Source organism: Quercus lobata, chromosome 4 (assembly GCF_001633185.2).
Source record: "Quercus lobata isolate SW786 chromosome 4, ValleyOak3.0 Primary Assembly, whole genome shotgun sequence".
NCBI classification, from domain to species: domain Eukaryota; kingdom Viridiplantae; phylum Streptophyta; class Magnoliopsida; order Fagales; family Fagaceae; genus Quercus; species Quercus lobata.
In genome coordinates, this window is record NC_044907.1 from 6548878 (window position 1) to 6563950 (window position 15073).

Sequence of the window (15073 nt, forward strand, 5' to 3'; positions counted from 1 at the left end):
AATGTATGATATGTCATAAATTATAAAGAGATAATTCAAATATTCATTTATGAGGTAATTAAAGGCCTTCAATCACATTCATTACCATATCAGTTTGTAATTAAGCTTAACTTTGTAAAATTTATAGTACTTTTAGCATTTTCCTACATTAAATACATTTTGAATTAATGAGCTATTTATGGTATAAAAGTAATTAGAGGAAACAATAACGATACATCAATCATCTAAATAAACGTATTACATGTTTTTAATAAAAATTTAGGAGGATTATTATTTAAATTTATATTTAAAATTGCATTTTTAACCAATTATATAAAAGGGTGGAGGGATTTTTGAGGTCATTGCTCCCCTAGCCCCATCTCCCTCCCAATTTCCAAGCTAGTGAAGTATTAGTGTATCACAGAGAAAGAGATGAGAGATGGGTTTATCATTTTGCCTAGTGGAGTAATATTAATTAATTAATTATTTTTGCTACCAAGTGAGGAAGCGGTAAGTTTGAACTCAAATTCTTTTTATATATAAAAATAAAAAAAGGACAATATGTCTGAATTTTATAAGTCTCTGATCAATTTTGCTTAATGGAACATATTTGGGGGCGTCAAGATAAATGTTCATTCTTAAAATATCTCCATTAATTCTAGGTTGTAAGTTATAATTTCACCGTTAGATCCCTGACAGCAACGTGGTTGATCTCTTCGTAAAAGTTAAAACATCAAAAGTTAAATATCTCTTTGTATAAGTGCTTGTGGGGTGTGGGAGACAAGGGCCGGAGTTCAAGTCTCCAGAAGAGAGTTTCATACACATATATGCTTAGATTAGGTTAGAGTAGAAATTCTATCTTGTAAAAAAAAAAAAAAAAAAAGACATTTTATTCACTTAATTAATTAGTAACAACTAACAAATAACAATTATCATTGATATTTGATGCTCACGGTGTACTATATAACCAACCTCTCATATATGTTTGTAGGATTATTATCATTGAAATCTACCAAGAGTTTTATATCTTAATTGACACTTTCTCATACACAAAGTAGCAGTATTTATATTGTAACTATCTCAAAGAATTTTTTTTTTCATTGATAACCATATGGTGTACCATATAAACACCTTGTTATATAACATGCACCAATAGTGCAAAAAGGATAAAAATTTTCATGATACATTTATTTTGTAGAATTATTATCATTGATACCCATCGTTTAACACGTAACAACTTGAACTTGTCATGTTATACATACTAATGAATATTAAAATCGAAAAACACTTAAAATAGTACAATTTTAATTGTATAAGAAGTCTCATCTTACTCATCTCCTTTATAGCTATAAATATTAAAAAAAGAGACAAAAAAAAAAAAAAAATTCAATGATACATTTCTTTAGTAGCTACGATAATAATTATTGCTACCCATCATATTCTATAAACGAATGACTATTATGATTGAAAAAAAATACTTAAAGAAGTATAAAAAATTGTATTATAAAAATGTCTTAACTTGACTGTTATTGAAATTTTAAATTATATGCGCGTGACATGGACTCTAGTCTATAAATGTGATGTGTGAAATGTGTAATTGATAAATAATGCACATTGTATTCAGTAGTTTATGATATTTTCAATTGAGAGTCTAAGTTTCGAATCGCCCTCCCCCATTTAAGATGTATATGATAAAAAAACCAAATTGGTTAGTAAAGTTTAGATTCAAATGTAAATTGTACTCTCTAAATTTAACTAAAATTCTTCAGTTTTCTAATTTTATTTTCGTTCAATAAAGTTAAGGTCTATCGTCCAAAGACTTGAATTGAATAAATTTGAAATTTTATGAATTCAACTGAATGAAAATAAGGTTAGAGAATTAAAATTAATTTCAGTCAAACTTAGCGATGTGCATGCAATCTCCATTTTAGCATAAAGTTTATATATATTATGTCTCAACATCCTTGGAATATACTAGAGAATTTGCAATGAAATTTTTGTTAATAAGACAACTTAAGGTGGTAATCATCATGTCGTCAAAGATGCATGACTTGGCACATATATAGAGTTCCATAGCATGCAGATCCTATAAGACTAACTAACTAAAAAATTAAGCAAATGTGATTATAACAAAAAGAAGGTGAAGTCATCTATACTTGTACATTGGAAAGAGTCAATTTTCTTCAATTTAAAGTCATATCAAGTTGGGATCGAATTGCCTAAGCAAAATATTCAATTAACACAACTAGTCCCATGTTGTCACCAGGATTAAAAAAAACAAGAAAATCTGGGGAATTGGGAACCATGTATATTTTAATAAATAAACAAATGAATAAAACCAAAGAGCAATTTGTACCAGAAAATGACTTGTCTATACCAACCTATGTAGCATGCAATTTTATTTTTTTATTTTTGAGAAGAAATGTAGCATGCAATTGATCACTGCAAACAATTTGTCTCTAATGAGAAATTAAATGTGGCATGCTATAAGCAATGGTGTGAAAGGAAAATGACTTGAAAGATTGTAAGAATAAATATGAATTTACTAAAACTTTGGGGAGGAATTAACCAACTAATATGAAAATACACGATAAAAAAACATGCATGACACGTACATGTTTTGCATGGAGTTATCCTTAGTTCCATAATTCCCGAATAACATTGTGAAAAAAGTTAATAAGGATGAAACAATAATTGAAACTCTGCATCTGGCACAATATATATAGTTGCTTATATTCTTATATACATCTTTCTAAATCGCTTCATCTTACACGCGAAAGTCTTGCGTTTCTACAGGTGTAGAAGGATGGGTTTGGTTGAGTGTCAGGGGCGGAACCAAAAATTTTTGTTTAAGAGGACCAGCTCTTATTTTTATAGCTCCACATCCTTAAAGATCTTCAATAGTTATATGTTTGCCTAGTTATGGGGGTTGGGTCTCTGCTTGGTGTTGTGCTTAAGTATTTTGTTTCGTATTAGTTGAATGTGTTTTGATTTTCACGTTAGTAAGGACGTGTTGTAGTGTGATAGGCCAAGAATATATTGACCCCTTGTGATGAATTAACTAATTAATTAATTCGATTAACATGCAATACGCGTGGTAGTACAAACAAATCACCAACTAAATTAACACGCAGCAGAAAATGAAGTTGACACGGTGATTTGTTTACAATGGGAAAAACCTCCAAGGCAAAAACCCCACCGGATGATTTTAAGGTCACCACTCCCGAAAATCCACTATTATCACAACAAGCGGTTACAAGTAAAGGAATTCCAGTACCTTCTACTAACCTACAGTTGAATCCTTACCCCAATACCTAATTGGACTTGTTTTATAGTGACAATCTCTCCTTTTAATGCACGGTTTTCAGTATGTGACTAACCAATCGATGCATGGATCCAAGTACGTAACTAACTACCAACTTGAGAAAGATGTTGGCTGTAAAGTTCTTCAGTTCATCAACGCAATGAAGATCATAAAGCACCTTGGCTACAAAACCCTACGACGTACAAACGCAGCAGGTTCTTGAAGAGAAAGATGAACTAGGGCAAATTGTCTCCGGTCACAATATGCTTGTGAAAAACCTTTGCATCAAGTTGCACTTACTTGCACCAGCTGTGACGGTCCTTAAATAATCCTTATATATATTTAGGGTTGTGAGAAAAGAAAGCCTAAACATGTATACACGGATTGGTGTGAAATCAGAATTGAAAATCTGATTTTCTTAAATCTCGATAGATAGGGTATCTATTGAGCAACTGTCGAGCATTAGGCAAAAGCTGTCTTTTAAACCTCGATAGATGTTATCCGTCGAGTTTTAAAATCCAGCACTTCTTCACATGTTTCTTGGACAGACTTGCATGGCTTTAACATTTGGACTTGAACTCTTGTTCCTTGAAGTATTAAACACATCCTAGATCTACCAAATTACAAGTAAAGTGTGTTTTGTCAAAGGATTAGCCAATTCTACATTGACATATGTTCCTAACATGATTCACATATGTTCTAACACAGTGGTGGAGGGTGGTAAGGTGATGGTAGGTTATTAATGCTCCGTTTGTTTCGAAGTAAAATATTTTCCGTAATATATTTTCTTATTTTCAAGTGTTTGTTTACATGTAAAACACAGTCAAAGTTGTAAAATATTTTCAGTTTGACCAAAGTTTGTGCATAAAAACTTGTAAAATATTTTACCAAAAAATCAATGGTAAAATATTTTACAAAACGCTCACTCCCTCTCACACGATCCTATCTCCCTCTTCTTCTCAGTTCTTCTCTCCTTCTCTCAAACTCTCTCCACAGCCAAACTAGTGAGACCAGCGACAACACCCACCAATGACAAACCACTAGTGGCGCCATTCCCTACTAAATCCGACCCAGTTCTTTAGCTTCGAAAATCACCCTTCAAGACCCAGATTGAAGAGATTAAAACCATTCATCTAAGATTGTTAAGTTGAGTTTTTGGAGGTCAAATTGTGGTGGAGCTGCTTTTGGTGGGTCGGATTACGGTGGATTTGGTGAGTGGATGGTTTTTGTGTTGATGGATTTTGGGTATGGTTTGTGTTTATCGGCAGTGGAGGAGGTGGAATGATGGTGCCTTGACGGACAGCATGGGTTGTTTGATGGGTTTCAGGTATGGGTTTCATTTGTCACGGTTGGGTTGACGGTGGCTTCACAGATGACTTAGGTTGTTTGATGGGTTTCATGTATACTATGTAGCTTGGTAGGATCTAATGATTGTCGCAGTTTTTGTACTGGGTTGTGACTTTGGATTTGCTGGTGATGCTTCGATAGCTCCAACTAGACAAAATTTTTCTTTGATTTGCTCTATTCTAGTTGGACTTTGCAATGATCCAATGGGTTGTGTGATTAGAAAATTTTTACAAAATGATTTCCTGAACATTCTCACAAATGCTACCAAACACGGAAAATATTTTTAATGTAAAATATTTTACACCTGAAAATATTTTACATCAAAACAAACAGAGCGTAACTCTTTCTTTTGGTGCCAAGAGAACGATAGAAAGATAAAGAATTTAAATTATTTAAAATTTTATACTTTTTCTAATTAATTTATTTGGTGTATTTTAATTGTTCATGTAAAAAACATCACCGAATGAGTCTTATCAATATTCTATTCGTTAGAGATAATGTGTTACTCCTATAAAGAAACTAGTTTGATTATTAACAACTTGGGTTCGTCTTGAGAAAAAAACTTGTTTGTATTTGTTTATTTAGTAAATGAGTCAAACTCAAGTCCAAGTTGTAGTTCGATTAAACTAACTAAACTCAAATATAATAATATGTTTGTAAACAAGTTTGTGAGTGTGATGTTCCATTTATGTGTGTGTTTGTGTGTATATATATATATATATATATATATAATATTACATGTTTATATGTATAATAATATACTTATGTAGATGTCAAATTGAATTGTTTTAGTTTGTAAATAAGTTCTAATATATTAAATTATTATTTGTAATTTATACACTATATTAAATTAGCACATTTTTTAGAAAAAAATATTTATAATTTTTTGTTAGGTTCTAAAAATTTAGAACAATTGGCAAACCGTGAACACAAATTTATCTAGATATATATTCCTAATCCTATAGGTTTGATTAGACAATGCTCAATGTGCTGCAAGTGAGAATACAAGAAAAAGGAAGCTGCAGGTTCAGAAATTCGAAACATGCCAGGTTTGACCGATTGAGATGCTTTCTGCAGATTTTAATTTCAGCCCAACAACTGATTAAGCTCATTAAGTGACTAAGGTTTTAGATCTAATTCTCCTAGTATTTAAAGGAAATTCTAAGATACATTTTGAAGAGACTTTTGGAGGTGCTATTTTAAGATCTAAAAGGTACTGTGCCTTCTTTTTTCAAAGTCACAACCAAAGATCCATTTACACTAAACATATTAAGATTAATTGTCATTTTGTGTGTGTCATCATTTGCAATAGGGAATGCTCCATCTTTCTCTTCCTCTTCCTCTTGTTACTTCTAGTAATTAGTTGGCTAGTGTATTTAACATCTTTTCTTTTTTCTTTATTTATTTATTTTTTTTACTGATAGGGGTAAATCCTAGGGTAGACGGGTTGAATTGATGAGGTCAAACTTTAGAGACAAGTTAACCAGAGGAGACAGTACAGTTGATATAACAAAGTTGGTAGATGGATCCACGACACGAACAGAGAGATAAGGAGACGGATAGGCAACTTTAAGTGAACGGATAATAAGGAGATGGTTTGTTGAAGCCACGTGTCACCCTTATGACATCTACATGGCACCCATGTGGCATGGGTAGTCTCCAAGAATTCTAGTATGGAAATATCTTGTGCTCCATGCCCCACCATAATTATAGGTATCCCTGTAAGGAAATAGTCCCGTAAATAGCGAATTTTGATAAAGATCTTCCTTACAAAGAAATACCCTCTCCACCAAGAAATTAAGGTCGGCTCTACACTACTATAAAAAACCCAAAACCCTCACAAATCAAGGTACACATAATTTTCCCAGCTCTGGTATTCTAGAGTTGTAGAAATTCTTTCTAACTTAACCTTCAGATGGTATTTGGCCGGTACCACACCGGTACTTTTTGCAAGGTCTTTTTTATTTCTACTTCGCAGGTTTTGTCTAGAGCACGTGAGGACTATACAGCTCACTGACGATTCTTGGCATTATCATTTACAATTGACAATTTGCCATATCTGCAGGTGTCAAATTTTTATGTGTTTATAGGGTTTCTCCAATAGGAAACGAAAACTTCATCACTAAGCCAATTAACCAAGTCTAACAACAAAGTTCAACCATCATGTAAAAATTCGAAATTGTAAACAAATTGATGACATCCCTAGTTCTCTACTCCTTCCTTAAAACTAGAAGTTTTATTCACAAATTCTATCACCAATAATCTAAAGAATATTTCAGCTTCCATCAATTATCTATGCACATTGAGTGTCACTTATCTTCATGTAGGTCTTTTTTTTTTTTTTTTTGCTGATCTTCATGTAGATTCATGTTGAGTATTTAGATTCTCCACTGATCAAGTGACCTCAAGAGAAGATCAGGCCATAACAAACCAATATTGCTTATTAAACACAATCACGCTGAAGAGTTGTGTGGCTGCTGAAATGGGAAAGTAGAAGAAAGTAAGATTATTGGCTAAAATCCAGAGAAAAAAAAATTACATGATATTATATTTGGCAATCGGTCTAGGCTAACTCATGAAAAAGGCCACCATTTAAGTCACCTAGACTATGGGACTCTGGCCAATTAATACAAGGTCAACCATCATTTAACATTAAGAAAAAATTAGGTACTAGAAGAGTAGAAGTAGTAGAAGTCTATGTTGGTCAGATATAATTACTATCATAAAGATTATAATTGGCTATTAACTATTTCTTTGATACGTGACCCATGCAAAAATGTTGCATATATAACGTTCGGTAAGACTTAAGATTACTATAATTAACATAAGGGAAAAGTTAACGAATAGAATATCCTAACAAAATTGGCTTATTAGGAAATATTTTTAGATTTTTTTTAGGGAAAAAAATAATTTTTATATTTCTCATGAAAATGATGTCTTAACTTTCTTAAAATAATTTATTAACAGTTACTATAAGAATACCCATGAACATGAACCATAACATAATAAGAAACTTAGAGACGTACAGTTCAAGTACAAGCAAAAAAAAAAAAAAAAAAAAAAATTATCAGTTATTACTCAATTGCAGAGATGTCACACTTGAGAGAAAGAGAGATGAAATTTATGTTTCTTAAGAGTCAACTTGAGACCCAAGTTGTAAAACAAATTTTTACTTATGTACATGCTAAGGATATTTATATTCCTATGCCCAAAGGTAAATGTAATGACATATGGTTGTTAACTTGCAATTTATTGAAATTCGATTTTCAAAGATCATTGTAGAAATATTGCTATATATATATATATAGGCTAAAATGGGCATTAGCCCCTTTCAATCAAAAGATGTAGCAAAATGCCCATATTTTGAAACTATCTAGCAAAATGCTCTTGTTTTGAAACTCGATTTTTAGAAAATCGAGTTTCAATGAAAATCTCGATTTGATAAAAATCGAGTAATGTGTGAAATTTTACATGGAACTCAAGTTCCATGTTTTTTTTTTTTTTTTTTTTTTTTAAGTTTGATTTCACATAACTCAATTTTCTAAAAATTGAGTTTTTCATTGAAATTCGATTTTTAGAAAATTGAGTTTAAAACATGGGCATTTTGCTAGACAGTTTCAGAACATGGGCATTTTATTGGAAAGTTTTGGCGAAAGGGGCAAATGCCCATTTCGGCCTATATATATATGTATGGTATTCATTTCCCTTTCATTTTCTTTATATATATATATATATATATATATTTATATGTTATTTGACCTTTTGATAATATGGAGGTGCAATGTTATATATATATATATATATATTAGAGTAGGGAATAATTTTTTTCCACATATAATTTCAACTAATTGTTGCATTTGACATAAAAAGGAGACATATATATATATATATATATATATATAAAAGACTATCATAGTATACTCATAAGAAATTAATGTGCAATAACAAGTGTCATCCGAACTACATTTCGCGTGCCATTGGATGATTCTCACTTAACAGGTGGGAGTGCATGCATGCATGCTAATCTAATACTATATATAAAAGCAGAAGCCTTTTCCTGTGATTAAGGCTGTGCTGCCATGTAGGGAAAACGCCCACTTAAAATTCTACCGCTTAGGAGTTAAAAAGCGATAAATTATGTTTTTTGGGAATGCTACAACATCGTTTAAAACTCTCCCATTATAAATAACAAAAAAAAAAAAAAAAAAAAAAAAAAAACTGTTTAAAATTAAGTGTTCATGGAAATAGAAATAAAGAGAGGCGACGAGGACAGGGAGAAAGCAGCAGAGAAAGGGAGAGGAGATGAAATGTGACAAACGAATGTACACGGAAACAAAAATAGAGAGAAGTAATGAAATAGACAGAGGCAATGAGGACACAAAGAAAGAGAGAGGTGATGAAATAGAGAGAGGATGAGGCTTGGGACACGGAGAAAGAAACAAAGAAAGAGGCAGAGTTTCTAAGGCTATCCATTGTGCGTTACAATCAAAAAGGAAAGAGAGCAGAGTTCGTCTGAACCATGCACCGCCCGTTCCTTTGCCAAATTTAGACCACCAGATCGCCGGAACTAACATTGATAACGGTACATTTTTTCTCAATTATGTAGGTTTGGGTATATAATGTTACTTTTAATTGAGTTTTTTTTTTGTTGGGTAGGCTTAGATTTGATTCGTTTTTGTTTTGGGTTTTTGAAATCTCTATCAAAATGACTTTTTTCTCAATTTTAGATATTTGCCTTTGTTTTGTTTTATGTTTGTTTTTTTAGATTACAAATATCACTAAAAATATTGATTTGGGTATGAAATGTTACTTTTGATTGAGTTTTCCTGTTGGATAGGTTTAGATTTGATTTGTTTTTGTTTTGGGTTTTTAAAACACAGAATGATTGAGAGGGATACAGAGATAGTGTTCGTGAATGTTGCTGCCACCAGCGTCAGTCTGGCTTCCTACACCATCAATAGCCTCGCCATAGAAGAAAAATCTAAGGACCATTAACATCGTAAGACCATATAGAGATAGAGTGAGAACTACCACTGGTAATTTTTTTTTCCTTTCTTTCTTAGATTTATAGGTATGAAATATGAATTAGTTTTGAGAAATTTGGTACTTTCTGGTCATTCTCCAAATTCTTTTCATTCCAAATTAAATCCATTTAGTTTAAAGCTAGGGTTTTCGAAATTTCAATTATAGTGCTTGATAGGTGTTTGATGCTGGCTCTTAGTTAATAAATCCTTACAGTTTGTTAAAAAAAAAAAAAAAAACTACCAACGAGTGAGAGAGAGACAAAGACAAGTCTTTTAATGTTGCAAGAGTTGTGATCTTTATAATCTTTGACTGTAGCATTAGTAATTGGCACTAATTTGTCAAGTTACCATACTTCCTAGAATCTTCTCCATTTTGTTTTTCTCTCAAGCAAAAGATTCAATGTGTGTTTTCTACTTTGCCTAGATTTGATCCTTTAAACTTTAGCAAAGGGATTGCTAAATAGCAGTTTGTGTGTGTATAACAATGACATTCCAGATGATTCTCTATAGAGACAACATCTTTTATAACTATTAGATACCCTATTGTGAATTGTTGTGTAAGATCAAAGTTGTAAAGAATTTAGCTTCAGTCATACCTAACTCTATGATCATTGTTACATAAAATTTCTTTCATTTAAGTCATGGGTTACAATCCAATACAAAATATGTGTCCACTTTCTTGATTTCTTTAAAGTTGATACAGAGAAAATATACAAGGGATTGCCTTTAACTAATGTTTCTTAAATTTCATTATGGATTATTTTGAAGTTTTTTCCTTTGCTTTTGTCGATGTTCAATTGTAGTGTGCTTAATTTAGGTGCATTTTTTGGGTGTATACATGCTGTAAACATTCTTTTCATTCCCATTTAGAATATGTACTCTACTTGTTTGACAAAAAGTCTCATTCAAAATTGAAACTTACTATTGAAACTTACCAAATAACACCATTTGAAATCCCAGCCAAGTTAATTGGGACTTGCACCCAAGTTAGTTCACAATTAAAAAACGATATTGTTTCACAATCTTAACACCATTTGATAGTTTCTTGGTGTATATATATATTGCACAACTTTGGCTTCCCCCTATGATAAACAAGACCCTTTTATCTCTGAATTGGATTTCACTTTTGAATTGGATTTCCCCCTATGATAAGCAACGTTTCTTACCGATACACTTGAAAGTTTAGCAAAAAGATAACAATAAAGAATCATAATAATCTATCAATAACATTTACAACACAAATATGTATCACAAAGTTTGAATTGCAAATTGTTGCAAAGAAAAGGTTGAATTACAAACTATGGCAGAGAATGGATTAGTTGTTTTGGTCCAGAAAATCTTGGCTCCACTCGTACTTTATATTATTATCATTTATGTTTATTGAATTGAATTTTAACCTCATTTACATTTATAAGACAACAATATGTCTGATTGTCTGATATTCTTTAAGGTGCATTATATTTGTTGCACTTTTCTTAGATTTAGTCATGTACACACTCTAATGCTCAAGGAAATTTGTCAACCTACTATGAATGATGTATATAGTGTGTGAAGGGTGGTTACCATTAATTGGTTGTATCAAAACCATAATTATCTTTGCAGAGCTTTTAAGTTGGTAAATTTCTATAAGATGCTATGTATAGAATAATAGGGATGTAATATAATGTAAGGTCCATTCTTATTTTCTAAATTGTTGAAATTTCCTTATCTCTTTTATTTTGTTCTAAATGAAAATTGTCTTTTTGAATATCTTTAGTTGTGCCAAGAGGGGGAGTTTTGAAATAAAGAGATAGTTATGTTGAAGACAATGGAAGAACATGTGCATTTCCAAAGTTTCAGAATGAACAGGAGGTAGATGTGAAAAACACACCAGCAGTTTCGCTGCCCAAAAAGAATCGTGATTCAGTGATGAGCCGCATTGATATGGAGTTCATGCCACCATGACTTCCTCCATTTTATCCTTTCGAGAAGGTCTTTGTGGAACCGATGGTACCTTTCAAAGTAACTATAAGTATACATCCTTCAATTCCAAATGCAAGTTTTGCAAAAGTTCACTATTGTGTTGCTTCAGTAGTATACAATTAGCTTTTCTCATGAAAATTTTACTGGAGGAGGTATGCTTGGTAGTGTTTATAGGGGTAAGCTGCCCAATTGAAAGGTAATAAGAACTAATTTGCTAGGATGATGGCGTGGCTATATGATTGTGTGGCTTCTACCTTAGAATGCCTCATGTACATTTGTGTTTGTTGTCTTTTTTTCCCCTTCATCTTCTCTATCCTCATTAGGAGTAGGAGAGTAGTCAAGAAAGAGCCATAGACAAATAAGAAAAGGCGTTAGTGAAGTTTAGAAGAATGCAAAAATTGTCAATATCCTTATGCTTCAAGAAATTTATGGAAAAGGATTGTGCTGAAAAGCATCAACCAAATGTATATGGCTTAGGAAAGGAGTAGTTGGCTGTAGATTTCTTTGTGAGATTTCACAAATGTAACTTTGATTTAGTGCCATCATCTTTTAGTTTTCATGGGGCAGTACAGTGATTGGTATTGATAAAACTCTACAATTTAACTTTTTCAAAAGTTTTGGTTTTTTTTCCTACCCCAACAAATATCTTTTATGTGGTTTTTGTATGTATTCTTGAAATTAGTTGTCCTCTATGTAGTTTAATTTGGATAGCTATAATAAGAATCCTATAATTGAGACAACATAGGTCCTGAGAAAACAGTGTATTGACCGCCATCCCTAGCATCTTTCTTCCCTTTGTCTTGGCTCTTGAACTAAGACGAACTAGACTGCTTGTGATCTTTGTCAAATCCTTTAGCATTGACATTCTTCACAAACTTTTTGAATTGCTTTATAATGTAGGATTTCATTTTAGAATATTCATCTTTTGAAGACTTATCTGTGTCACTGCTCTTGGCCTTCAGTGCCATGCTCTTTCCCTTACTTGATTTCCCAATCCTTGTCAAACCCAAATCGTAGGTCTGCAGATTGCCAACCATTTTTGTTAAAGGAATTTTGTCAATATCCTTTGATTCCTCAATTGCGATGATCTTGACATGAAATCTCTCGGGTAGAGATCTAAGCACCTTTCTAACAATCTTGGGTTCAGAAATGGTTTCCCCAAGATTAAAGGTTAGGTTCACTATGTCCTTAAGCTTGGCGTAGAACTCATCAAACGACTCATCCTCCTCCATCTTGATCTCTTCAAAGCTTGTAGTAAGCCTCTAAAGCTTCGAATCCTTGATAGCCTTGGTTCTTTCATAGGTTATCCGGAGGATGGTCCATGCTTCCTTCGTAGTTTTGGTAGAGGATATCTTCTCGAATTCCTCATTTACGATTGCACTGAATAAAACATTCAATGCCCTATTGTTGAAGTTAGCCGCCTTGATCTTAGCATCATCCCAATTGGCTCGTACTTCCTTGGCTTGGTCTAGCCTATCTCCACAACTTGTCACACTTTTTCATTTAATGACTACAAGAAAGCTCTCATGCGTACTTTTCAATATGTATATTTTGTACCATAAAATAAAGGAGGTATAATCAATGATTGTCCTCTATCCATGACAATAGGGTTCAATGGATCACACAACAAAGATTAACCCTAATTAGAGTGTGCCTACTCTGATACCACTTGATAGGCCAATAATATATTGACCCTTTGTGATGAATTAACCAATTAATTAGTCAAGTTAATTAATTAATTCAATTACCATGCAATACGCGTGGTAGCACAAACAAATCACCAACTAAGTTAATATGCAGTGGAAAATAAAGTTGACACGGTGATTTGTTTACGAATGAGGAAAATCTCCACTATTATCACAACAAACGGTTACAAGTAAAGAAACCCCAGTACCTTATACCAACTTACAATTGAACCCTTACCCTAATACCCAATTGGACTTGTTCTGTAGTGACAATCTCTCACTTTCTCTGCCAGTGCACATGAATTTTCACTCTTAGCCATGATCTCAAATGCCAAACAATGCATAATAACTCCAAGTTGTTGTTTCTGTGATAAGCAGTGGTTTCAGTTCCTAAGCATACACAATGTCACTCTGATAATTCACTTCCCACTCACTCAGCTATATAATCTGCAAGGTGTAACACAATTTGAACCTGTTAATTGATTACAAAAGACACAACCATGTGCACTATTATGTTTTTAAAACCAAATGATCTCATTCCAAGCACAGTGCATGCCTTAAAAAGAATGGACATTAATTGAAATGTAAACTTAATTATCAAGAAACAAACTCGAAGTAGTAATCCCAACCTTGTTTGTCTAGACTATCACAATGCAGCTATGATAGCCAGTGTTATAGATCAAAAAGCAAAGGGTGGCCTTAGACATTATCAATAGGCATGTGAAATGAAATACACAATTTATGTACCATGAAATTGGAGTGAATCTAAACCTATTTCTTTACATTAAGTAATAGATAAACCCTCCTGTAGTCCCTTTAATCAAGTAATAATATAATAATTCTAGAAGTAACCCATTTTTTTTTTCTTCTAAGAGATTCTTATTACTAAAGTAGTAGAACCCTCCCTCATCACAAAAAAAGTTGTTGTGTGGTCCATTGACCCCCTGTTGTAATGGATCGTGGTCAATCGTTGATTATTACTTATTTGATGGAATAACTATGCATATTGGAAAGTACATATGTGAGCTTTTTTGTAGTCCCTTGATGAGAAAGTCTAGTTTGTATTTGAAGTTGGATGGACCAAACCTATAGAAGCTCCTGCATATTGGGATGATGGATCAAGGCTGTAAACTTCAACAGTAGAGCCTTGTTGACTAACAATGCAAAGGAAACATGGACTATCCTTCAGACCACCTATGAGGAAACCAAAGCAGGTAAAGGCTCAAAGCTTCAAAGATTGACTAGTAGTTTTAAGGAAATTAGGATGGAAGAAGATGAAACCTTTGATGAGTTTTACGCAAAACTTAAGGATATTGTGAATTCTTCATTCAATCTAGGAGAGAAATCCCTGAGCCTAAGATTGTAAGGAAAATACTTCGATTTCTTTTGGAAAGGTTTCATACCAAGACTACTACCATTGAAGAGTCTAAAGACATTGACAAGATTCCTTTGATTGAATTGGTTAGGGACCTTCAAACTTATGAGTTAGGTCTAGCTGAAATTGGGAAAGGTAGAAAAAGCAAAAGTCAAGATAATGAGGATGAAGATTTTTTTGATGATGAATAGACTAAGTTCAAGGCATACATCACAAGGTATTTCAAAAAATTCATTAAGAATGCCAATGTGAAGATAATTAAAAAAGAGCCCAGAAAATTTGGGTTCACTTTAAAGAAATCTCTAGACAAGCCAAATAAGGAGAACAAGGAGTGTGGTCAAAAAACCAATATTCCATCTAGCCCTAAGTGTTTTGGTTGTCAAGGCTATGGTCACAT